The 26567-nt window shown below is 45.7% G+C and overlaps 1 protein-coding gene across 3 annotated transcripts in view; it reads left to right on the top strand.

Moving 5' to 3' along the window:
* Positions 1 to 26567, top strand: part of SLC10A7 (solute carrier family 10 member 7) — a 264784-nt gene that overhangs the window by 18229 nt on the left and 219988 nt on the right. The gene's annotated exons all lie outside the window — the stretch shown is intronic.

The following is a 26567-nucleotide window of genomic DNA, read 5'->3' as shown; positions in this document are numbered from 1 at the left end:
AAAGTTTGCATGAGCAGACGCATAAGTGGGATGCTCATGCTTAGGATGGCGTCGTCTGCGCTTACCAGCCGTGTGCATTCCTCAAAACACTGAAGGACTTTACAAAGGTCTTTCAGCTTCGACCACTGCACGCCTGTCAACTCCATGTCTGCTCTCAAAGTGCCTGGCCGTGTATCCTCCCACAAATGCATTATGGCCTGCCTCTGCTCGCACAGCCGCTCCACCATGTGCAGGGTGGAGTTCCACCTTGTTGCAATGTCGATAATGAGGCGGTGGTTGGGAAGGTGGAGCAATCGCTGCAGCTTCTGCATACGAACGGAGTGTACAGGCGACCGGCGGATGTGCGCGCACAGTCTTCGCACCTTCTGGAGCAGGGCTGTTAACTCCGGATAATTTTTGAGGAAGCACTGCACCACCAGGTTCAAGGTGTGAGCCAAGCAAGGTATGTGGCTGAGTTTTGAAAGGGCTATGGCTGCCACAAAATTACGGCCGTTATCACTAACTACCTTGCCTGCCTCAAGATGTACACTGCCCAGCCATGACTCATTTTGTCGCTTCAAGTACTCGGCCAGCACCTCGGCGGTGTGTCTGTCGCCCAAACACATCATCTGCAACACAGCCTGCTGACGCTTTCCACTAGCTGCTCGATAGGGGGACACATCGTGTGCAACAGTGGCAGCTGCAGATGGAGTGCTCGTACGACTGCGCTCTGTGGACGAGCTTTCGCTTCTGGAGGAGGAGGAGGAGGAGGAGGGTCGAACGCCTACAGCCAACTGTTTCCTATACCGTGGGCTAGGCAGCACTGTCCCACCACCGCTGTCCCCTGTGGACCCTGCATCCACCACATTAACCCAGTGCGCAGTGATGGACACGTAACGGCCCTGGCCATGCCGACTGGACCATGCATCAGTTGTGAGGTGCACCTTTCCGCTCACTGACTGCTTGAGTGCATGGACAATGCGGTCTTTCACATGATGGTGGAGGGCTGGGATGGCTTTGCGAGAGAAGTGGCGACTGGGTAGGTCATAGCGTGGTACTGCATAGGCCATGAGTGCGCGGAAAGCTGTGCTTTCCACCAGCCGAAAGGGCATCATCTCAAACGAGATTAGTTTGGCAATGTGGGCGTTCAAACCCAGTGTACGCGGATGAGAGACTGAGTACTTTCTTGACCTACTCATAGTGTCTGGGAGGGTGAGCTGGACTTGAGAGCTGCATATGGTGGAAGTAGCTGTGGGCAGGGCGGACTGAGAGAGGGTTGATGATGGTGATGGAGTTGGTGTTCTTTCTGATGGCCTAGAATCAGTCTTTCGTTGATATAACAGTGGGATTCCCTGACTGCTGTGGTCTTGCAACGACACCTCAACATTTGCTGCTGTGCTAACCGGTGGGCTTACAGTGGGGGAAACAATGTAGCGTTGCTGACTACCTTCGTTGTGATCAGTTGCACATGTGGAACTTGAGGTTTGGTGTTGTGTCCACGCTTGCAAGTGCATGCTGGTTAAATGTCTAAGCATGCAACTGGTATTCAAATTTTTCAGATTTTTCCCTCGGCTAAAGGTCTTTGCGCACTTCTTACAGATAACCTTGGCCTGATCATGAGGATTTTGTTCAAAAAAGTGCCACACTGCACTCTTCCTACTTTGGCAGACATTTTGCGGCCTAGCACGCTGTGATCTTTTGACCCTCTGGACAAGCTGTCCAGCAACTCTTTTGATGTTTGGAACCTGTCTTTGGAGTGCTCCGGGCCTGCCAGATAACAGCTGTTGCGATGTCGATGTCTGCTGTGGATGCTCCTCATCTGAGCTATTGGAAGCAGCACCCTCTTCCCCCAATGGATGCCAATCTGGGTCAACAACTGGGTCAAGCATCACCTCCTCTTCTATGTCATGTGCACCTTTCTCTGTGTCACCGTGTATGGTGGTATAGTGTGCGGGAAGGGGCACCTGAGTCTCATCAGGGTCAAAATCTGGCTCTGTACACTGCGAGGACAATGTAGTGCTCTGAGTGAATGTACCAGCAGAATCATCCATCAGCGGCTGTGCATCAGTGCACTCCATGTCAGATTCATCTTGGCCTGGGTAATTCACCATTTCACTTGATAATCCAGGCATGGTATGTGAAAACAGCTCCATGGAGTAATCAGTAGTATGACCTGCGTCATCCTTCAATCTTGGTTGGGGTGAAGGACACAAGGAAAGGTGTGGTTCATGAACATGAGCCTCCAATGACGACTCAGTGCTTTTACTTTTTACAACTGAAGAAGAGGAGGCGATAGAGCTGGAGGCTGAGTCAGCAATGTAAGACAAAACTTTTTCCTGATGCTCTGCCTTTAAAAGCGGTTTGCCAACTCCTAGAAAACTAAGCGTTCGAGGCCTTATGTAGCCAGACGATGACGCAGGGTCAGCACCTCCTGCATTCGGTCCTATTTTGCTTTTGCCACTACCATCAGATCCACCACCAACACCATCATTACCAGCTGCCAACCCCCGCCCAATTCCACGGCCTCTTCCACCAGCCTTCCTCATTTTTGGTAGAAATGTAGACAAAATCCAACAAACTATATAGTAATGTAAAACAAGGTACAAGGTGTCTATAGGACAGGGGAGATTTAGAATTTCTGCAGACACTTGTGGACAGTGGACACTTTTGGATTGTGTGAGGCCCACTGATATCTGAGCGCTATGTGACAGGCTCGATGGCACAGCTGCCTGTGACCAAAGTGACGAGAGGATAATGGAGATTTTGAATCTCTGCGCACACTTTTGGACACTGGACGCTTGTGGATTGTGTGAGGCCCACTGATATCTGAGCGCTATGTGACAGGCTCGATGGCACAGCTGCCTGTGACCAAAGTGACGAGAGGATAATGGAGATTTTGAATCTCTGCGCACACTTTTGGACACTGGACACTTGTGGATTGTGTGAGGCCCACTGATATCTGAGCGCTATGTGACACGCTCGATGGCACAGCTGCCTGTGACCAAAGTGACGAGAGGATAATGGAGATTTTGAATCTCTGCGCGCACTTTTGGACACTGGACACTTGTGGATTGTGTGAGGCCCACTGATATCTGAGCGCTATGTGACACGCTCGATGGCACAGCTGCCTGTGACCAAAGTGACGAGAGGATAATGGAGATTTTGAATCTCTGCGCGCACTTTTGGACACTGGACACTTGTGGATTGTGTGAGGCCCACTGATATCTGAGCGCTATGTGACACGCTCGATGGCACAGCTGCCTGTGACCAAAGTGACGAGAGGATAATGGAGATTTTGAATCTCTGCGCACACTTTTGGACACTGGACACTTGTGGATTGTGTGAGGCCCACTGATATCTGAGCGCAATGTGACACGCTCGATGGCACAGCTGCCTGTGACCAAAGTGACGAGAGGATAATGGAGATTTTGAATCTCTGCGCACACTTTTGGACACTGGACACTTGTGGATTGTGTGAGGCCCACTGATATCTGAGCGCTATGTGACACGCTCGATGGCACAGCTGCCTGTGGCCAAAGTGACGAGAGGATAATGGAGATTTTGAATCTCTGCGCGCACTTTTGGACACTGGACACTTGTGGATTGTGTGAGGCCCACTGATATCTGAGCGCTATGTGACACGCTCGATGGCACAGCTGCCTGTGACCAAAGTGACGAGAGGATAATGGAGATTTTGAATCTCTGCGCGCACTTTTGGACACTGGACACTTGTGGTTTGTGTGAGGCCCACTGATATCTGAGCGCTATTTGACACGCTCGATGGCACAGCTGCCTGTGACCAAAGTGACGAGAGGATAATGGAGATTTTGAATCTCTGCGCGCACTTTTGGACACTGGACACTTGTTGATTGTGTGAGGCCCACTGATATCTGAGCGCTATGTGACACGCTCGATGGCACAGCTGCCTGTGACCAAAGTGACGAGAGGATAATGGAGATTTTGAATCTCTGCGCACACTTTTGGACACTGGACACTTGTGGATTGTGTGAGGCCCACTGATATCTGAGCGCTATGTGACACGCTCGATGGCACAGCTGCCTGTGACCAAAGTGACGAGAGGATAATGGAGATTTTGAATCTCTGCGCGCACTTTTGGACACTGGACACTTGTGGATTGTGTGAGGCCCACTGATATCTGAGCGCTATGTGACACGCTCGATGGCACAGCTGCCTGTGACCAAAGTGACGAGAGGATAATGGAGATTTTGAATCTCTGCGCACACTTTTGGACACTGGACACTTGTGGATTGTGTGAGGCCCACTGATATCTGAGCGCTATGTGACAGGCTCGATGGCACAGCTGTGACAAAAGTGACTAGAGGATAAGGGAGATTGGATTGCTTTTAAAAAAGCAGTTTGCGGAGCAGTGGGTAAACAGCAATGCCAGCGTGTCAGGAAGCCTTAAAAGGCAGCCCAACAACCAACACCACTGATACACCACAATATAGCCTCCCCTTGCACTGCACACACAGTGACTTGTGTGTTGTGCAGGCCAAATCGCTAGCAGCAGAAGCAGTTTTTTTGTCTTCTTCCCTGCCTAACGCTCTCCCTACAGAATCAGCAGCAACCTCTCCCTATACTAAGATCGGCAGAAGTAAGATGGCGGTCGGCGTGCACGCCCTTTTATACCCCCTGTGACGCCCACCAAAGCAAGCCAATCACTTGCATGCCCTTCTGAAAGATGGTGGTGACCCGTGCCTAGGTCATCACGTTGCCCACAGTGTCCGTGGATCCTGATTGGCTGAAAAAGAGCGCAAAACAAACTTTTGAAACGCGACTTTGGCGCGTAAGTCGCCGACCTCGTGGCCGACCTCATCCTAGGGTCGGGTTTCGTTTCATGAAACCCGACTTTGCCAAAAGTCGGCGACTTTTGAATTTTTTCGACCCGTTTCGCTCAACTCTAAGTACTTCTATAGAGCAGTACAGTGGATTACAGAAGATGTTTGCAAGCAGATGGTGAACTGCTCACTTGATGGTGCTGAGATAGGCACAAAACCTTCCGACAACGGTTTTTTATTGCTCCATGCCAGATGCTGCCAAGTTTTGTCCTGCTGTGTTCAAGATCCATGGTGGACAGAATAGACATAAATACGTATGCAGTTTACCAGGTATGAAAAGTCTAACATTACTATTAGAGACAAAACTTTTCCAGACCAGACAAGATCCGTGCCCAAGTGATGACTTGACAAAGGGACCTGTCCAGTCTTTAAAGATGTGAAGTGGTTAAATGAAGTGATCAGTCTAAAGTTGGCAGAATCCATTGGAAGTTAGTTTAATGTGCATGGGGGTCTCACAGTTCTCCCCTCGATAGATGTCAGCGAAAGAAGCATACGGCTTGTTGGAATTCCAGCACCTGACCGTTTTTGTTCTGACAACAGCTCTCATAGAGAACACAGGAGCGCCGGCCGAGCTTATTCCTGTGTGTACGGGAGTGTATAGCTACTAGCTACCTTTTTATTGGGGCCTTTATACTGGAAAGCTGATTTGGATTAGCAAATGATCATTCTTCAGTCTACTAAATAAGAAAAAAAATAATCTTTATACAAGTGCAAATTAATACTATAAAGTAGGTCTTAATAAGGCGTCCTCACTGTATAATGAGAAGTTGTACAACTTTCAGGCTCTGTTCACACCTGCGCTGGAGGCTCTGTGGCTGGGAAATGATCTGACATTTTAATTAAGAGCAATTTTGATATTTTGCTAAATCATGATCTCAATATAAACCCCGCCCTGAAGGTAGGAATCATATTGGGGCCGAGCAGATGTTGTGCTGTGCCCTGATGAACTAGAAGCCTATGGAGCCGAGCTTCTGCTTGTATACTGCCCTGGTACCCAAGATGGAGGCCCAAGTACTCCTCTATTATTTTCACTGAATTTTAAGCCTATGAAGTTTCTTATTCATAGTAAAGAAACTACATGTACAATGTCCTCTGTACAACAGTCCTGGCTCTGCATGTCCCATGCTTTGGGAAGACCCTCTCCCGAGCCCTCATCTGATGCCCTGGGAAGAACTTTGCTTATTTCTCACTCTATCACTGTATAATCCTTTTTTCAGGGTGTTTCTCTCAGGCCTTTATCATTAAAACTGGAAAGCCTCAAAGTCGTCTCTTATGGGGGGGATATTATGGAGTGGCCTTTATGTTGAAAGGCAAGTAGCAGTCAAGCAGGTATACGGGTGGGGAGACAACAGGGATGTGACAACAGTGAGGTCAAATATTGACAGGCTGTTGGTCCACACTTCTTGCTTTGGTGCTGATAAGAGCAGAGTATACATTGTATAGATCGATGTCTGGTGACATCAGCTGGATTTACTCTAATCCGCCTGCTCTGTCGCAGATTACACTACTTCTCATGCAGCAGGATGGGCACCATAGGGAGCACTCAATGGACTTGATGGGTGTTGTGTGTCGCTGGTATCAAACATGTAAGGAGACCAAGATGCCATTGGTTTAGTTATTCTTCTATGACTGAACAGAATTTAATAGGGATGTGTGAACGGAACCTAATATACTGTTTTCTCTTCCTCACCATTTTCAAGTACGGTAACTTATTTTCTGTACAGTCCACTTCTGCTCTCAGCGGATTTGTATCCAATCTAGGCAGTGCCCTATGAGCTGAACAGCCTGGACATCAGTGATGCATTAGTGCTTACTAGCAGATGATTTTGTTGTGTCGATGTGTTTAGATCAGAGCCTTGCTCAAAGAGGAGCTTTCACTGGAATTATTAATTTAAAGTGAGCAGAGATGAGTGGATCAGTTCTCGTTACTCAAGTCAAAGACCTGAGTCATTGGTATGAGTTAGCGAGATGAGATGCCCACGAATCTCCTACCTTCTGGTGTCCACTCCGTGACTTTTGATTTGGTCAGGGCTGGCTCAACGTCATCTGTGTAAGACATTGCACATATGAAGCTTGTAGAAGTGTGTGTATATCCTCCAATAACAAACATATATTTACACAGAAAGCACCAAAACTAAATTGGGCTCCATCCTCATAAAGGGGGAGGTGCTGTGGATAAGTTGTAACCATCATTTACACATTTGGTGGATAATGACCTAGTACTCAGTCTCGCTTAGTCAGGAGATGCTCCGTACACCTTTTATCCTAAATGCCAGGAAGGATATGAGGCAGCTCGGTATTGGGATTGCCCCATAAGCTAATGTCTGCATGGTGAAAAAATGCCCAAGTGATTGGCACACGCCCAACCTGTATCCTCGGTAGCTGTGGTAGCATAATGTTTTTTTCTAAGCTTTCCTCCATATTGATGGATGGGGAATATGATAATTGGCACTTATTTTTGGGAGCTGTGATTGTGATGACATCCTAATGACTCATATGAGGCGTGGGCAGGTGTCACCCATGCAGAAGAATGTGCTGTCCTCATACTTTTGTATTGGATGGACATGCCACATCGACCTTTCTGTGTTATTGGCATGTATGTAATAAAGGGTGGTGGATGGGTGTTCTTTATCTAGTTAGCACTTTTGTCCTATTCAGAAGTTAATTTCAAATACAGTGTTCGATTAGGACAAAAGTACTAAATAAATAAGGACCCCCTTATTGCATACATTCTCATAAAACAATTATTGTGCTGCTAATATTTTCTTTCTCTTTTGTCAAATATATGTGTGTGTGTATATATAGATAATTTATATATTATAGTGACATGTCCACCAGGAATGAACATTACAGTGGTGTTCCAATACTTTTATATTGATGACATATCCTTAGGGTCAATGTAAGATCGGTAGGGATCTGACAGGCAAAACAGCTGATCAGGGGGTTGCTATCGGCAGAGGCCTGATGTAAATGCTGTATGGAGCAGAATAGCATAACACTGTACATTATGTAGCCTCTGCTGAATACTGCAGGTCAGCACTTTTTGGAAAGGATAGGAGCCTCCCATAAGTTACTGTATATTGATAGGTCATCAATGTACAAGTATTGGGCGAAGGCACCCTCTTCAATAGTAGTTGGAACCCCACCGGTCTACTTGTATTATTGATAGTTTATCCTACGACAGCACCCTTTTTAGAAGAAGTTTTCTTTAGAACTTTAGTGAGGGAATAGCCCATCAACATGTTATTGGAGCGGAATCCTGTTAATCGGCTCAGGGAAGAGGACCAAACTTTTCTGTATCTTTGTTTACCACACATGTTCAGGAACTTGTGAACAAAAAAGAAAGAATAAGGAGCATCTAATACCATATGCAAATAGTTTTTTATTGAATATATTCATAAGTTATAAAAAGATTTTTTTATTATTTATATAAAAAAAATTTATTTAAAAATGTGAAGGACACAAGACATAAGGTCCGACACAGTTACTATAATTACAGATCAGGGAGACAACCTTATAATATCTTATCTCTATATGTCTGGTACCATTGGTATATGTGAAGTTATTATAAGGCTGTCTCCCTGATCTGTAATTATAGTAACTGTATCGGACCTTATGTCTTGTATCCTTCACATTTTTAAATACATTTTTTTTATATAAATAATAATAAAAATCTTTTTATAACTTATGAATATATTCAATAAAATACTATTTGCATATGGTATTAGATGCTCCTTATTCTTTCTTTTTTGTTTACAAGTTTTATTGTAGTATACCTTTTATTATTTTTATCACCTAGTTTTAACTCCTTTTTCTGGGATTTTTTCTACATGTTCAGGAACTGTATATAAAGCTGAGAAAGTAAAATACATGCAGAAATAACATGAAAATGTCATTGTTGATGCAAATTCTCTTAAAGGGACCCTGTCAGCACAGAATGATTGTTCAAATCACGTACAGGCGCTCAGTGTTTTATGGCGGGGCCAAACATTTAACTGCACTTTCTTATCTCTTGGTTTCTATCTACCTCTGCCCTTTCTGGCTCCATGAAGCCAGAGCTGTCAATCAAAGAAGGGGATGCAGATTAAGGGAAAACACGCCGGTGGGAAGGTGTGTTTAAGCACTGAGCGGATGGACAGTTTGATCAGTCCTAAGATTGTTTACACAGTATAAAAAGAACATGTCAATTCTGAACAATCACAGAGCCTCAAAAAAAAAAAAAATGGGGTTGATGAGTGTACTGCTCTGAAGAGACTGGGACATTTTTGCATTCTGTGTACTGCCTATTAATTTCAGTACTTCCTGCCCAATGTTTTTTTTTTATAACAGGTAAATCGCAAATTTTTTTTTTTGTTTCCGAGCACTTTGCAATTTTACCAAGTTATCGAGATGAGAGCAACCCTTTAAGGAGCGCAGCTTCTTGACTTGAATGAGAATGGATAAAAATAATTGAAGGAGTGATATTTAGATTGTGGGCATATGATGCCACTAAATGCACAAATAGTAGACGTTTTTGACTTGGCCTGTAAGCACTTGTAACTTGCACAGATAGATGTGGCGTGTGACCTTTCTTGTGTTCTTTTTCATCCAGTCCCTTCCTATAGTGGTGGCTATAGAATGGAGAATAAAATGCAGGTGATGTCTGTCAGCGCTGCTGTCTGCCAGTGGCTAGGTTTCCCTAGTGAGCTACAACATGACTAGATCCAGAAAATAATCCAAGCTGTCACTTTCCACTGAGCTGAAGGACTCGCTGACCTGCATTATGAGGCCTTCAAGTCTTGTTTCAGCAGTGGGGATATATTTCTCTGCCTGGAACATATCAATACAAGTCAGAAAATGTGTTGACAAATATTCAAATTGTTGTCTTAACCTGCAGTGGAGATGTCATGCCGCACATTGCTGTAGGCTCTATACCTGTACGTAATACGCCGAGAAATAAGTTCAGTCTTCAAAGCCTTCTTTTCATTTAAATGAGAAACATGCATTTATTCATTAGAGAGCTCTGTGTATTGTATCGTGCAGCAAAGGTGGACGAGGCATCATTTCGGATTCATGCTAATGCAGAAAGTTACTCTATTAGTTTGCACTTTATTATTGTGTACAATATCTACTTGAGCATACTGCAGATATTTTTTGGAACATTTTCTAAGCACTTGCTTTAAAATAAAAAAAAAAAGAAATGGTTTACCTTAGGAAAGTCCAGTTTTTTAACTTGACACCATGAATTACGGTATGTGAGCCTCTAAATAAAAAAAAAGTTTGTTTTTAATAAGGCAAAGCTGCTATTAAAGGAAACTTGTCACGTGGGTGGCGTCTTATCTGCGCTGAAGGTTGTAGAGTATGTGAACTGAGCTCATGGATGTGCAGTTTTGTTTAACCCCCTTCTCCCCTTTTTGTTTTTGTTTTTCGCTCCCCTTCTTCCCATTGCCATAACATTTTTTATTTTTATGTCAATATGGCCATGTGAGGGCTTGTTTTTTTTGCATATAGTGTACTAGAAAACAGGAAAAAAAATTCTAAGTGTGGTGAAATTGCAAAAAAAGGGCAATTTGGCAATTGTTTTTATGGGGTTTGATTTTTTACCATGTGCACTAAATGCTAAAAATGACCTGCCATTATGATGTGAAGTGGTGAGAAAAAAAAATACAGTTTGTAAAAAAAACTAAAAAAAAAACAAAAGAAAAACTCCATTCAGCAGTATCCGATACGTGTTTTTTTTTTTTTTTTTTTTTTAAACGGTGTAGCAGAATTGATCATCTGAATATGAGCTCCGGCCATGGGGCAGCGCTCACGGCATATCCGCAATGACAACCACTGAGGTCTCCTGCAAACCCTGGGTTTTCATGCCATCCTATCGGCGCCCCGCGGTCATGTGATCGGACCAGCCATGGGCGGAACTAGTGACGTACTTCCGGTGCTATCATGTTAAATGCCACTGTTAGAGGTTTGACAGTGGCATTTTACATGTTAACAGCCGCAGGTAGATCGTGATAGGGGCACATGTCAGCTGATAAAATCAGTAGTTATGTGCCAAAAAAGATGCATGCTCAGTGCCTGAGCCTGCATTAAAGGAGGAGGCACTATATATGTTGTGAATGGGTAAAAAAAAGGTTAAAGGAAAAACAAAAACATAGGCCAGCACACCTGTTGGTATACAGTATATGTAATGTGTAGGTGCGCATTCATGCTGTGATCATTAGCAGACAAATATAACTTAGAATAAAAATAAAAGGCCCAATACATCGAGACCGGTGGTTCACACTTGTCTTGATGATGAGAATGGGTTGGAGTCAGACGCTCCTGATTCATGAAGAGGCAAACTGCAGATTACTATTCAGATGAATGAGAGCTGTTTCTGTTTACAGCTGTCTGGAGTGGATACTAGCTGACCAGTTGGCCCGCTGACCTTCACTGATGACCTATCCAAAGCAACATTGCTGTGGTAGCCATGGACTAGGGAAGAAAATGCATAGGTGTTTGTTAAAGGCATTGTGTCATCACAAAATCTTTCAATTTTCACACTGGCCATTAAGGCCTCTTTCACACATCAGTTTTTCGCCGTCAGGCGCGATCCGGCTTTTTTCTGTAAAACCGGATCCGGCGAAATGCATTGCCGGATCTAGTTTTTCCCCATTGACTTGCATTAGCGCCGGATCGCGCCGGATGGCATTGCATTTCATCCGTTTTTTGCCGGATCCGGCTATTTGTCTCATTCCAGTGTCTGGAAAAAATGGCTACTGTAACGTTTTTTGTCTCCGGCAAAAAAGCCGGAAGCGCCGGATCCGACGCTTCCAGCTTTTTGCCACAATGAAAGTCTATGGGCGCCGGATCCAGAAAAAGACGGATCCAGCCACCGGATCCGTTTTTTTTAAGGCTGCGCATGCTCAGATCCAATTGGCCAGCCCCCAGGAAACATATAACCTGCAAGACGGATCCGGCAGAAAAACGGATCCGTTTCTACAGTTCTCCAAAATTTATGCCGGATCCGTTTTTTCTAAAAATAGCCGGATCCTGCCTGACGGCAAAAAACTGATGTGTGAAAGTAGCCTTAGCTTCTCTGTACAGAAGACTTTTCAGCAGTCTCATTATTATCACAGACAGTATTACAATGACAGATATTTCTTTTATGCAGTACATGACACAGGATCCACCATTCACAATAGATGTTACAGCTTGACCTTTGTCCAGATCAAAACATGCCCAGAAAGCTCTCCTGTAGAAATCGGTGAAAACCAGTATATTGTTGCATATGTCCATGTGGTTGTTGAAAAGAATTTGTATGTGGAGATATGGCCTTCTATATTTACCTCACCAAATATGCAAATTAGCCCTTCAACCAAGCATGCGGTGACAGAATTTCTTCTCTTGGAACATTTACTTGTTCCCTTTTAAAATCCCGACCAATCATAAGAAAGTAGCACCATAGAGGGGGGAAAAAAGCAAAAGGCCACAGAGAATATGAATAGACCTTTTCAGCATGATGTGACTAATCTGATCTGACTAATGTCTCATTTGACCACACTCGGAACCCCTTCCTCCTTTTGCGTCCTATCATTACAGCATCGGTTAAGGAGAAAGCTCTGTACCTACTATAGGTATTGGGAAATAAGGAGATTGTCTGTATGCCCGATAACGGTATAAGGTCCAGAGCCTTGTAGTAGTAGTAGTAGTAGTAGTAGTAGTAGTAGTAAAAGCTACTTTTGATTTAAATAGGTTAATTTGCCATGACCTTTCCATTTGAGGAGTTGATGAGAAATATGAATATTTTTCTTTGGATTTTGAGTATTCATATTTTCCTTATTAAGTCCCATTCTCATAAGGACCAAATACCAACGAATCGGACAAACACACATGATATATCACCTAATCAATATTACGGTCATGTGCATATATGGATTACTAACACCTATCATCAATCTAATATATAAAGCTCAATGTGTGTGTGTATGTACAGTGCCTACAAGTAGTATTCAACCCCCTGCAGATTTAGCAGGTTTGATAAGATGCAAATAAGTTAGAGCCTTCAAACTTCACACAAGAGCAGGATTTATTAACAGATGCATAAATCTTACAAACCAAAAAGTTATGTTGCTCAGTTAAATTTTAATAAATTTTAAACATACAAGTGTGGGTCAATTATTATTCAACCCCTAGGTTTAATATTTTGTGGAATAACCCTTGTTTGCAATTACAGCTAATAATCGTCTTTTATAAGACCTGATCAGGCTGGCACAGGTCTCTGGAGTTTTTTTGGCCCACTCCTCCATGCAGATCTTCTCCAAATTATCTAGGTTCTTTGGGTGTCTCATGTGGACTTTAATCTTGAGCTCCTTCCACAAGTTTTCAATTGGGTTAAGGTCAGGAGACTGACTAGGACACTCCAACACCTTGATTTTTTGCCTCTTGAACCAGGCCTTGGTTTTCTTGGCTGTGTGCTTTGGGTCGTTGTCTTGTTGAAAGATGAAATGACGACCCATCTTAAGATCCTTGATGGAGGAGCGGAGGTTCTTGGCCAAAATCTCCAGGTAGGCCGTGCTATCCATCTTCCCATGGATGCGGACCAGATGGCCAGGCCCCTTGGCTGAGAAACAGCCCCAGAGCATGATGCTGCCACCACCATGCTTGACTGTAGGGATGGTATTCTCGGGGTCGTATGCAGTGCCATCCAGTCTCCAAACGTCACGTGTGTGGTTGGCACCAAAGATCTCGATCTTGGTCTCATCAGACCAGAGAACCTTGAACCAGTCTGTCTCAGAGTCCTCCAAGTGATCATGAGCAAACTGTAGACAAGCCTTGACATGACGCTTTGAAAGTAAAGGTACCTTACGGGCTCGTCTGGAACGGAGACCATTGCGGTGGAGTACATTACTTATGGTATTGACTGAAACCAATGTCCCCACTGCCATGAGATCTTCCCGGAGCTCCTTCCTTGTTGTCCTTGGGTTAGCCTTGACTCTTCGGACAAGCCTGGCCTCGGCACGGGAGGAAACTTTCAAAGGCTGTCCAGGCCGTGGAAGGCTAACAGTAGTTCCATAAGCCTTCCACTTCCGGATGATGCTCCCAACAGTGGAGACAGGTAGGCCCAACTCCTTGGAAAGGGTTTTGTACCCCTTGCCAGCCTTGTGACCCTCCACGATCTTGTCTCTGATGGCCTTGGAATGCTCCTTTGTCTTTCCCATGTTGACCATGTATGAGTGCTGTTCACAAGTTTGAGGAGGGTCTTAAATCCAAACATGTGAAGCTCATTGTTCTTTGTGCCTGAAATACTTCTTAATACTTTAGGGGAACCAAACAGAATTCTGGTGGTTTGAGGGGTTGAATAATAAATGACCCTCTGAATAAACTTTTCACAATTTAAAAAAAAATTAAACAAAGAAATAACATTCTTTTTTGCTGCAGTGCATTTCACACTTCCAGGCTGATCTACAGTCCAAATGTCACAATGCCAAGTTAATTCCGAATGTGTAAGCCTGCTAAATCTGCAGGGGGTTGAATACTACTTGTAGGCACTGTATGTGTGTGTGTATGTATGTATGTCCGGGATTGGCATCCGCACCGTCGTAGCTACAGCCACAAAATTTGGCACAGTCACACGTCTGGACCCCGAGAGCGTCATAGGCTATGTTGTGAGGCAAAGTTTTAACTCTGTGCATTCCAATTCACCAAACAATTTTGCCTCTATCTACATAATGAGGCAAAAGTGTATGTATGTATTGGCATCTGCACCGTCGTAGCTACAGCCACAAAATTTTGCACAGTCACACGTCTGGACTCCGAAAACGTCATAGGCTATGTTGAGGCGAAATTTTAACCCTGCGCGTTCCAATTCACCAAACAATTTTGCCCCTATCTACATAATGGGGGGAAAAAGTGAAAGGAAAAGTGTTGGAGGCAAATTGACAGCTGCCAGATGTGAACAAGGGGGACTTAAAGAATCAGAGTGATGGCGCCAAAGAGTATATACCGTACAGTTGCTAAGGTGGGGCCCTGACATGAGATACTCACCACACACGGGGATATGAACACACACACAAAATGCGCCACACACTACCACGTGCTTCAACACATATACCACCCTCAGCACACATTTCACCACACATACGCCAACCTCACCACATAAAAGTCGAAACACAAAAGTCGCCACTCAAAACTCGCCACGCTGTCCCAGAGCTGTTTAAAAGATGAAAAATGAGCTGTGATTGGTTGCTATCAGCAACACTTCTTTGTAGACAGTTGTGGTAACTGAGGCCTATTATTCTTACCATTTCTATGGTGTTATCGTCCTTCTGTAGAGCTGGAAATAACACAATTTATTACCGTGTCAACACAGACCACCCTCTGACACAGACTGCAGGGGGAGCCCAGTATCACACAGGATAGGATTAGATACACAGCTCAGCAGGCAGGATCACACAGGATAGGATTAGATACATAGCTCAGCAGTCAGTATCACACAGGATAGGATTAGATACACAGCTCAGCAGTCAGTATCACACAGGAGAGGATTAGATACACGGCTCAGCAGGCAGTATCACACGGGATAGGATTAGATACACAGCTCAGCAGTCAGTATCACACAGGAGAGGATTAGATACATAGCTCAGCAGACAGTATCACACAGGATAGGATTAGATACACGGTTCAGCAGACAGTATCACACAGGATAGGATTAGATACATGGCTCAGCAGACAGTATCACACAGAATAGTATTAGATACAAGGGTCAGCAGACAGTATCACACAGGAGAGGATTAGATACACGGCTCAGCAGGCAGTATCACACAGGATAGGATTAGATACACAGCTCAGCAGTCAGTATCACACAGGATAGGATTAGATACACGGCTCAGCAGTCTGTATCACACAGGATAGGATTAGATACACAGCTCAGCAGTCATTATCACACAGGATAGGAATAGATACACGGCTCAGCAGACAGTATCACACAGAATAGTATTAGATACACGGCTCAGCAGACAGTATCACACAGGATAGGATTAGATGCATGGTTTTTATGTGCAATATAATCATTATAATTTGTTATAAGTAACCACAGTTGGTTACTATGACCAGGCATCGCCGGGCTCTTCAGCTAGTTACTACATAGAAAAAAAAGATGATTGCAAGGCAAGATTTGTTAATATATGTTGAAATGTCAAGCTTTGTAGTCATTGATTGATATACTGTATGTATGCCTATGTAATCTATATTCTATAATCTATATTAATGTACATATTTATGAAACATTCTGGTGTACATCATATTGTTTGTATATTGTCTACAATTGTAATTGATAATGTTTAATTATGTACAGAGTTTGTGATGACATTAATGTAAGAATATGGCTATAAGTGTGGCCAGTTGTATTAGGGTCACATTATTTCACCACTGTAATTGTTCCACTAGTAGTCTAGATGTGTATGGTGATCTTATTGAGATTTACTATGTATGTAGGTGTCTTGGTTAACCCCTTCATGACCCAGCCTATTTTGACCTTAATGACCTGGCCATTTTTTGCAATTCTGACCAGTGTCCCTTTATGAGGTAATAACTCTGGAACATTTCAACGCATCTTAGCGATTCTGAGATTGTTTTTTCGTGACATATTGGGCTTCATGTTAGTGGTAAACTTAGGTCGATAATTTTTGCGTTTATTTGTGAAAAAAACAGAAATTTGGCGAAAATTTTGAAAATTTCGCAATTTTCAAATTTTGAATTTTTATTCTGTTAAACCAGAGAGTGATGTGACACAAAATAGTTACTAAATAACATTTCCCACATGTCTACTTTACATCAGAAACAATTTTTTTTTTTGTTAGGAAGTTATAAGGGTTAAAAGTTGACCAGCGATTTCTCATTTTTACAACAATATTTACAAAACCATTTTTTTTAGGGACCACCTCACATTTGAAGTCATTTTGAGGGGTCTATATGGCAGAAAATACCCAAAAGTGACACCATTCTAAAAACTGCACCCCTCAAGCTACTCAAAACTACATTCTAGGAGATTAACCCTTCAGGTGCTTCACAGGAACTAAAGCAACGTGGAAGGAAAAAATGGACATTTTATTTTTTGCACCACAAATTTTCTTTTATCATTAATTTTTTTCATTTTCACATGGGCTACAGGATAAAATGGATCCGAAAATTTGTTGGGCAATTTCTCCTGAGTACACTGATACCTCATATGTGGTCATAAACCACTGTTTGGGCGCACGGCAGGGCTCGGAAGGGAAGGAGCACATTTGACTTTTTGAATGGAAAATATGCTGGAATATTTAGCGCTTGCCATGTCGCGTTTGGAGAGTCGCTGTGCGCCTAAGCACTGGAGCTTCCCCACAAGTGACCCCATTTTGGAAACTAGACCCCCCAAGGAACTTATCTACATGCATAGTGATCACTTTGAACCCCCCAGGTGCTTCACAAATTGATCGGTAAAAAAAAAAAGTACTTTTTTTTTCACAATTTTCTTTTGGTCTCAGTTTTTTCATTTTCACATGGGCAACAGGATAAAATAGATCCTAAAATGTGTTGGGCAATTTCTCCTGAGTGCACAGATACCTTATATGTGGTCATAAACCACTCTTTGGACGCACGGCAGGGTCCGTAAGTGAAGGAGCGCTATTTGACTTTTTGAATGGAAAATTCGCTCCAATCGTTATCGGACACCATGTCGCGTTTGGAGAGCCCCTGTGTACCTAAACATTGGTGCTCCCCCACAAGTGACACCATTTTGGAAACTAGACCCCTTAAGGAACTTATCTAGATGTGTAGGGAGCACTTTGAACCCCCAAGTGCTTCACAAAAGTTTATAACGTAGAGCAGTGAAAATAAAAAATATTTTTTTTTCCTCAAAAAAGATTTTTTAGCACGCTATTTTTTATTTTCACAAGGGTACCAGGAGAAATTGGACCCCAAAAGTTGTTGTACAGTTAGTCCTGAGTACACTGGTACCCCATATGTGGGGGGGACAACTGTTTGGGCACACGTCGGGGCTCAGCAGGGAGGTAGTGACATATTGAAATGCTGACTTTGATGGCATGGTCTGAGGGTGTCATGTTACATTTGCAGAGCCCCTGTGTGCCTAAACAGTAGAAACCCCCAGCATGTGACCTCATTTTGGAAACTAGACCCCCCAAGGAACTTATCTAGATGTGTGGTGAGCACCTTGAACCCCCAAGTGCTTCACAGAAGTTTATAACGCAGAGCCGTGAAAATAAAAAATCATTTTTATTCGGTCGTCCATGACAGCACCACCTGAGAGAGGGGATCCGCCCTTTAGGAACAGGAAACCTACAGATACAAAAAGGGTGGCACCTCTCCCACGCATCAGTTGGTTTCCTGTTCCTAGAGGACAGGACTCTCTACAGATACGTCCGTCATGGAGTCGTCATTGAAATACCCAGGCCGGCTGACCGACCCAGGTAGCGAGGGGGTCTCCTACCTCGGTCAGTGCGGGGTCCCTGGAAGCGCCACGGTGGGGCCGGGTAGGTCACCACGGCAGTGGACGGAGCAGGTGGAGCAGGGGTCCGGTGGATGCTCTCTCCAAAACGCCGGCACCTGGTATGTATGCCCCGGTCCTGCTGCGCTTCCCCAGGCCCGTTCCGCCCGGTCAGTGCTGGCCCCTGGCAGCGCTCATGGCGGCGTGCGCGGGGGGCTGGGGCATTCCGAGCAGGGGCGCTGCGCGGCTCCTTCGCGCGCGCGCTCCCGCAGGGCTCTGGTGAGCGGCGGAAGTGACGCGGCGGGAGGGGAGGAGCGATAGCGCCGATACCGGAAGTCGGGTGCCGGCCGGCCTCCGGCACGCGCCGCGGGTGCACGCCTGTCCGGGGGTCGCACGGCGACCCGGGTGAGCCGAGGGGGGGCCGGAGCATGGGGGAGGGAGCGCGAAGGCCGGGTGGGTGGTGCTATGGCAGGATACCTGCTGACCGGACACCAGGAGGCCATATAAGGCAGATGGGGACGCCGCTGGGGTGCTTCTGAAGGCCCCAGCAATGGATACAATGGAAGCCCCCTTAGACCAGCAGGACGAGGCGCAGGAGCGCCCGCAAAAACAGGCCACGACAAAACCGCATGCGAGTGGCCAGCAGAAAAAACAGAGACGAACTAGCGACCAGAGCCGCGAAAGTTCCTCCAGGAAAGAACCCCCTGCCTCCCTCCGTGATCCGGTACCTGCTTCATCTGCATGGGTAAGAGATCTCCGTGAATGTACCCTGATGCAGTGTTCCCTTATGTTTTTTCGCAGGGGAAGAAGGCTACGGGAAAACAGAAGCACAGGGAATGTGCCCTCTGTAGTTCCCCCCTACCAGATGGCCACCCTAAAAAATTATGCCAACCATGCATTCGGCAAAAGGTAGGGGTTAATAAAGACAGGGAGTCCAGGGGTAGATTGTCAGGCCCTTATACTCTCCCCCGTTTATGCAGGTAGCGGAAGAGACACCTGACATCACTTCAAACCTGAGAGAGATGATCAGGGCAGAAATGAAAGTCTTACCTCAAAGAGAACCTTCTAGGAGAAGAGAGGCTAGTGGTTCAGGCTCGGAGACCTCAGTCGCCCCTGGGAAAGGTGACAACTCCTCGGACTCCTCAGCCTCCTCGTCGTCTTCCTCGGATGAAGACTCTAGCCGCTTCTGCTTCCCCTTAGACCAGATGGACAGATTAGTGAAAGCAATACGGTCCACCATGGGGGTAGCAGACAAAAAACGGGAACTCTCTGCACAGGACATAATGTTCGGGGGTCTAGACCCCAAAAAACGCAGAGCTTTTCCATTAAACGATAAGGTTCAGAGCCTAATTGACAGAGAATGGAAGAGACCGGAAAAAAGGGGCTCTATGCCACCAGCCTTTAAGCGGAGATACCCCTTTGATAACCCGGTAGTAAACAAATGGGATAAAGCCCCGAAACTAGACGCAGCAGTAGCCAAAGCATCTAAAAAATCCGCCATACTATTTGACGATATGGCCTCCTTGAAAGATCCGCTAGACAAAAAAGCGGATTCCTTTCTTAAAGGGACATGGGAGATGTCAGCAGGCGCATTAAGACCAGCGGTAGCTGCCACCTGTACAGCCAGATCCATGATGGTCTGGCTAGATCAGCTAGATTCTGAGCTAAAAGACGGAGCTTCAAGAACATCTATTCGGAAAAGTTTGCCTATCATTCAGAATGCCGCGGCTTTTTTAGCCGATGCTTCTGCAGACTCTGCAAGAATGGCGGCTAAAGCCGCGGGGCTATCTAATGCAGCGCGAAGAGCGCTCTGGTTAAAATGCTGGCCAGGAGATATTCAAGCCCAGTCCCGTCTCTGTTCCATTCCTTGCGAAGGGGAGTACCTATTCGGGCCCGTCTTGGACGAATTGTTAGAGAAAGCTGGAGATGACAAAAAGAAATTTCCCAGTCTCCCGAACCCCTCTTACAGACGTCCCTTTACCAGGAAAGGTTTTTTCCGGAGAAGGCCGTCCAGAGATCAGGGCAGATGGGATGAGAAAAAAAGGAAAGGTACAGGATTCATGTTTGGAGAGGGGCGCCAGGAAGGTCCAGCTCGGGATACGAAAAAGCCGCCCCAATGACTAGTTGCCCCGGTAGGAGGGAGACTAGCTGCCTTCTACCCATCCTGGTCCCTGATCTCTAATAGCAGCTGGATATTGGGGATAATAGCCGTGGGACTACGACTAGAGTTTTCTAGGGTTCCCCTTGATCAATTTAAAATCACCCCACTCAGGTCGTCTGCTTCAGAACGAGCTGCCCTGGAGGCCGAGGTTCATGACCTGTGCGCCAAGAAAGTCCTGATAGAGGTTCCAGAGGGAGAATGGGGGAAGGGATTCTACTCCCCTCTGTTCCTGGTCCGCAAACCAGACAGCTCCTTTAGGACGATAATAAACCTTAAGGCCCTCAACAAGTTTTTGGTCATACGTCCTTTTAAAATGGAAACGATTAAATCTGCAATAAAATTGCTGTTCCAAAACTGCTTTATGGTGGTGTTAGATTTAAAAGACGCATACTACCATATACCCATCCATGCAGGCCATCAGCGGTTTCTCAGAGTGGCGGTTCAGTTGGATGGGTCAATTCGACATTTCCAATATGCGGCCCTCCCCTTTGGAGTGGCTGTCGCTCCCCGAGTATTTACTAAAGTAATAGCGGAGGTCATGGCCCATCTACGTGAATCGAACATTCTGGTGATCCCCTACCTGGACGATTTTCTTATTGTAGGTAAAACGGCGAATCATTGTTTACAACAGCTACAAAAGGCAATGTCTGCCCTAGAACGGTTAGGATGGTTGCTGAACGTCAAAAAATCTCGGTTGCAACCAATGAAAGTCCAACAATTCTTGGGCCTAACCCTGGATTCTGAGAAACAGGAATGCCGTCTGCCTCCGGAGAAGCTTGTTCGCCTCCATTATCAGATCCTGAACGCCTCCAATAACCCCACTATGTACCTCAGGAAAGCCATGTCCCTTCTAGGCTCTCTCTCGGCCTGTATCCCGGCAGTCCAGTGGGCCCAGTTTCATGCAAGGAAACTACAGAGCGAGGTCTTATTATATCAAAAAGTCCTTGGGGGTTACTTGGAGGGTCAGCTAACCTTGTCCCGTAACACTAGGGAGTCCCTAGAGTGGTGGTTAGACAAGGATAACTTGTCTAAAGGGGTGCCCTGGGAGTATAACGTAACCCGCATAGTCACCACGGATGCTAGTCCTTACGGTTGGGGAGCTCATATGGGTGAAATATTAGTCCAGGACCAATGGCAACATGATCAGTTAGGAATGTCATCTAACCTAAAAGAATTGACAGCAGAAGAACAGGCGGCTAAAAAGCTCCTTGTGTATCTACAGGGCCATCACGTGCGAGTGTTCTCCGACAATCAGGTCACCGTGGCATATATCAATCACCAAGGCGGGACCCGTTCCAGACCCCTGATGATTGTAGCAGAGCGGTTGTTCCATCTAGTAGAACAATACTTTCTATCTTTAACAGCGTTGCATATAAAAGGAAGAGACAACATCACGGCAGACTTTTTAAGCCGCAATCAGCTAAAGCAAGGGGAATGGTCCCTAAACACCTCCATATTCAATCTGATTGTTCAAAGGTGGGGATATCCAGAGGTAGACCTCTTCGCTACCAGAGACAACAGACAATTGAAACAATTCTGCTCCCTAAATCCCAGAGAGAATTCTCTGGCGGTAGATGCCTTCCTGATAAAGTGGGACTTCAGACTAGCCTATGCCTTTCCTCCCCTTTCTCTTCTACCCCTGGTGACGAGGAAAATCAGGAAAGACAGAGCGAGGGTTATAGTCATCGCTCCGTTTTGGCCCAGGAGAGCATGGTTCTCATGCCTCAGGACCATGTCAGTGTCCGATCCTTGGGTTCTGCCGGACATCCCGGATCTCCTGTCCCAGGGCCCAGGCTTCCATCCGCAGGTGGCTGGCCTACATCTGACGGCGTGGAGTTTGAACGGTCATTATTAGAAGAAAAGGGCTTCTCCGCAGACCTAATTAACACCCTACTTAAGAGTAGAAAAATCATTACCACAAAAATTTGTCAGAATTTGGAAAAAATTCCTTCAAAACTCAGGAGTAGTCGCTGGGGATTCAGCGCCGATAATGCAGATATTAGAGTTCCTACAAAAAGGTCTGGACATGGGGCTCTCTACCAGTACCCTTAAAGTACAAATGTCAGCCTTGGGGGCCCTGTTTAGCTGTAACATCGCTGGTAATTATTGGGTAAGCAGGTTCATTAAGGCGGCAGGTAGATCCAGGCCAATAATGAAGGATAGATTCATGCCGTGGGACTTGAACCTAGTCCTCACTGCTATGACGGAGACCCCATTCGAACCTATCTCGTCAGCTTCCCTAAAAAATCTGTCCCTCAAAGTAGCCTTCCTGGTAGCTCTAACATCAGCCCTCAGAATAAGCGATATCCAGGCTTTATCTAGGTGTCCTCCTTATTTACAGTTCAAAGAGGATAGGGTAATACTTAGACCTGATCCAGCGTACTTGCCGAAGGTAGTTTCTAGTTTCCATAGGACACAGGAAATAGTTCTTCCATCCTTCCTCCCTAATCCAACTAACGAGAAGGAAAAGAAACTACACACCCTGGATGTCAGGAGAGGCCTCATAGAATATCTGACAGTCACCGATCCCTGGAAGAAAGATAATGCCCTATTTATCTCTCATCAAGGCCCCAGAAAAGGTTGTAGGACATCAAAAAATACACTAGCCAGATGGATTAGAGAGGCGATTTCAATAGCATACACCTCAAAGGGCAGGTCGCCACCCGGGAAGCTGAGGGCGCATTCCACCAGGGCCATGGCGACCTCATGGGCCGAAAGATCAGAAGTCTCCATTGACCAGATATGTAAGGCGGCTACTTGGTCCTCTCCGAGCACTTTTTATAGTCATTATAGGCTAGACCTGGGTGCTTCCACAGACCTCTCTTTTGGTATAAGGGTGCTGCAGGCTGTAGTCCCTCCCTAAAGCTGATGTTACTCTCTGTAAATCTCTCAGGTGGTGCTGTCATGGACGACCGAATAAAGTCTTAGTTACTCACCGGTTAACGGTATTTTTCGGAGTCCATGACAGCACCCGTATATTCCCTCCCTTAGTTTAATTGGGGTGTGCACGTCTATTTCTTGTATATGCTCACTGGTGTTAAAAGTTTATAAATTGTAAAGAATACTGTACATAAATCATGCATTAACCTTGGAAGTCCTCTTGTGCTCTGTAATCCAACTGATGCGTGGGAGAGGTGCCACCCTTTTTGTATCTGTAGGTTTCCTGTTCCTAAAGGGCGGATCCCCTCTCTCAGGTGGTGCTGTCATGGACTCCGAAAAATACCGTTAACCGGTGAGTAACTAAGACTTTTTTCCTCAAAAAAAAAAAAAGATTTTTAGCCCGCAATTTTTTTTCACAACAGTAACAGGATGAATTGGACCCCAAAAGTTGTTGTACAGTTTGTCCTGAGTACGCTGGTACCCCATATGTGGGGGGGGAACCACTGTTTGGGCACACGTCAGGGCTCGGAAGGGAAGTAGTGACATTTTGAAATGCTGACTTTGATGGCATGGTCTGCGGGCATCATGTTACTTTTGCAGAGCCCTTGATGTGCCTAAACTGTGGAAACCCCCCACAAGTGACCCCATTTTGGAAACTATACCCCATAAGGAAGTTGCCTAAATGTGTAGTGAGCACACCGAACCCCCAAGTGCTTCACAGAAGATTATAACGCAGAGCCATGAAAATAAAAAATTTTTTTTTTTCCTCAAAAAATGATTTTTTAGCTCTCAATTTTTTATTTTCACAAGGGTAACAGGAGAAATTGGACCCCAAAAGTTGTTGTCCAGTTTGTCCTGAGTATGCTGGTACCCCATATGTGGGGGGGGAACCATTGTTTGGGCACACGTCAGGGCTCGGAATGGAAGTAGTGACGTTTTGAAATGCAGACTTTGATGGAATAGTCTGCGGTCGTAATTACGTTTGCAGAGCCCCTGATGTGCCTAAACAGTGGAAACCCCCCACAAGTGACCCCATTTTGGAAACTAGACCTTCCAAGGAACGTATGTAAGATGTGTTGTGAGCACTTTGAACCCCCAAGTGCTTCACAGAAGTTTATAATGCAGAGACGTGAAAATGAAAAAATCATTTTTTTCCACAAAAATAATTTTTTAGCCCCCAATTTTTTATTTTCCCAAGGGTAACACGGGAAATTAGTCCCCAAAAGTTGTTGTGCAATTTTTCCTGAGTACGCTGATACCCCATATGTTGGGGTAAACCACTGTTTGGGCACATGTCAGGGCTTGGAAGGGAGGGTGCACCGTTTGACTTTTTGAACGCAAAATTGGCTGGAATCAATGGTTGCACCATGTCGCGTTTGGAGACCCCCTGATGTGCCTAAACAGTGGAAACCCCTCAATTCTAACTCCAACCCTAACCCCAACACACCCCTAACCACAGCCCTAACCCTAGCACATCCCTAACCACAAGCCTAACCCTAATTCCAACCTTAACCCTAATTCTAATCCTAATTCCAACCCTAACCCTAATTCCAACCCTAACCCTAATTCCAACCCTAACCCTCTTTCCAACCCTAACCCTCTTTCCAACCCTAACCCTCTTTCCAACCCTAACCCTCTTTCCAACCCTAACCCTCTTTCCAACCCTAACCCTCTTTCCAACCCTAACCCTCTTTCCAACCCTAACCCTCTTTCCAACCCTAACCCTCTTTCCAACCCTAACCCTCTTTCCAACCCTAACCCTCTTTCCAACCCTAACCCTCTTTCCAACCCTAACCCTCTTTCCAACCCTAACCCTCTTTCCAACCCTAACCCTCTTTCCAACCCTAACCCTCTTTCCAACCCTAACCCTCTTTCCAACCCTAACCCTCTTTCCAACCCTAACCCTCTTTCCAACCCTAACCCTCTTTCCAACCCTAACCCTCTTTCCAACCCTAACCCTCTTTCCAACCCTAACCCTCTTTCCAACCCTAACCCTCTTTCCAACCCTAACCCTCTTTCCAACCCTAACCCTCTTTCCAACCCTAACCCTCTTTCCAACCCTAACCCTCTTTCCAACCCTAACCCTAACCCTCTTTCCAACCCTAACCCTAACCCTCTTTTCAACCCTAACCCTAACCCTCTTTTCAACCCTAACCCTAACCCTCTTTTCAACCCTAACCCTAACCCTCTTTTCAACCCTAACCCTAACCCTCTTTTCAACCCTAACCCTAAGGCTGTGTGCACACGCTGCGGATTTTGCTGCGGTTCCGCAGCGGTTTTGGCCGCTGCGGACCCGCAGCAGTTTTTGCTGCGGTGTACAGTACAATGATTCCCTATGGGAATCAAAAACCGCAGTGCAGACGGTGCGGAATTTTCCGCGCGGATTATCTGCGGTTTTCAATCCGCAGAAAGAATTGACATGTCAATTCTTTCTGCGGATTCTCCTGCGGTTTGCCATCTCCTCCATTGAGGAGATGAAAAACCGCAGGGCAAAACCGCAGAGCAATCCGCAGGTAAAACCGCAGGTCTTTTGACCTGCGGTTTCACCTGCGGATTGTACAAAATCCGCGCGGATGAATCCGCACCTTTTCCGCAGCGTGTGCACACAGCCTAACCCTCTTTTCAACCCTAACCCTAATGGAAAAATAAAAGTAAAAATATTTTCTTTACTTTATTAGTTGTGCCTACCTATGGGGGTGATAATCGGGGGGTTTATTTACTTTTTCTTTCATTTTGATCACTGTGAGAGTGATCAAAATGAAAGAATGGAATCTGCAGCTGGCAGATTCGGGCGGGAGCACTGCGCATGCGCCCGCCATTTTCAAAATGGCGGCGCCCATGATGGACACCGGGAGCGACAGGGGGACTCAGAAGGTGCCGGGGGAGGTGAGATGGGGTGAGGGGGTTATCGGAAGCTGGCGGGGAGCAGAGGGAATGGGAGGGGGGCAGATGATGACAGCGGCGGCAGATCGCCGCTGTCATTCAGTTGCGGGGGGGCGATCGCCGGTGGGGGGGGTTGGAATCGGTGTCTCCAGCCATGTCCGATGCTACAGCAGCATCGGCCATGGCTGGATTGTAATATTTCATCAATTTTCATTGATGAAATATTACTATCGCTCTGATTGGCTGTTTCACTTTTAACAGCCATTCAGAGCGATCGTAGCCACGTGGGGGCGAAGCCACGCCCCCTGTGGCGAAGAACAAAGCCCCCTGTATCTGCGGGTCGGGTGACCTTTCAGTGACCTAG

Source organism: Dendrobates tinctorius, unplaced genomic scaffold (assembly GCF_039654945.1).
Source record: "Dendrobates tinctorius isolate UK_male_01 unplaced genomic scaffold, ASM3965494v1 ptg000008l, whole genome shotgun sequence".
Taxonomy (NCBI): Eukaryota; Metazoa; Chordata; class Amphibia; order Anura; family Dendrobatidae; genus Dendrobates; species Dendrobates tinctorius.
Note: the sequence above shows the minus strand (reverse complement) of the source record. Positions and strands in the feature narration are given on the sequence as shown.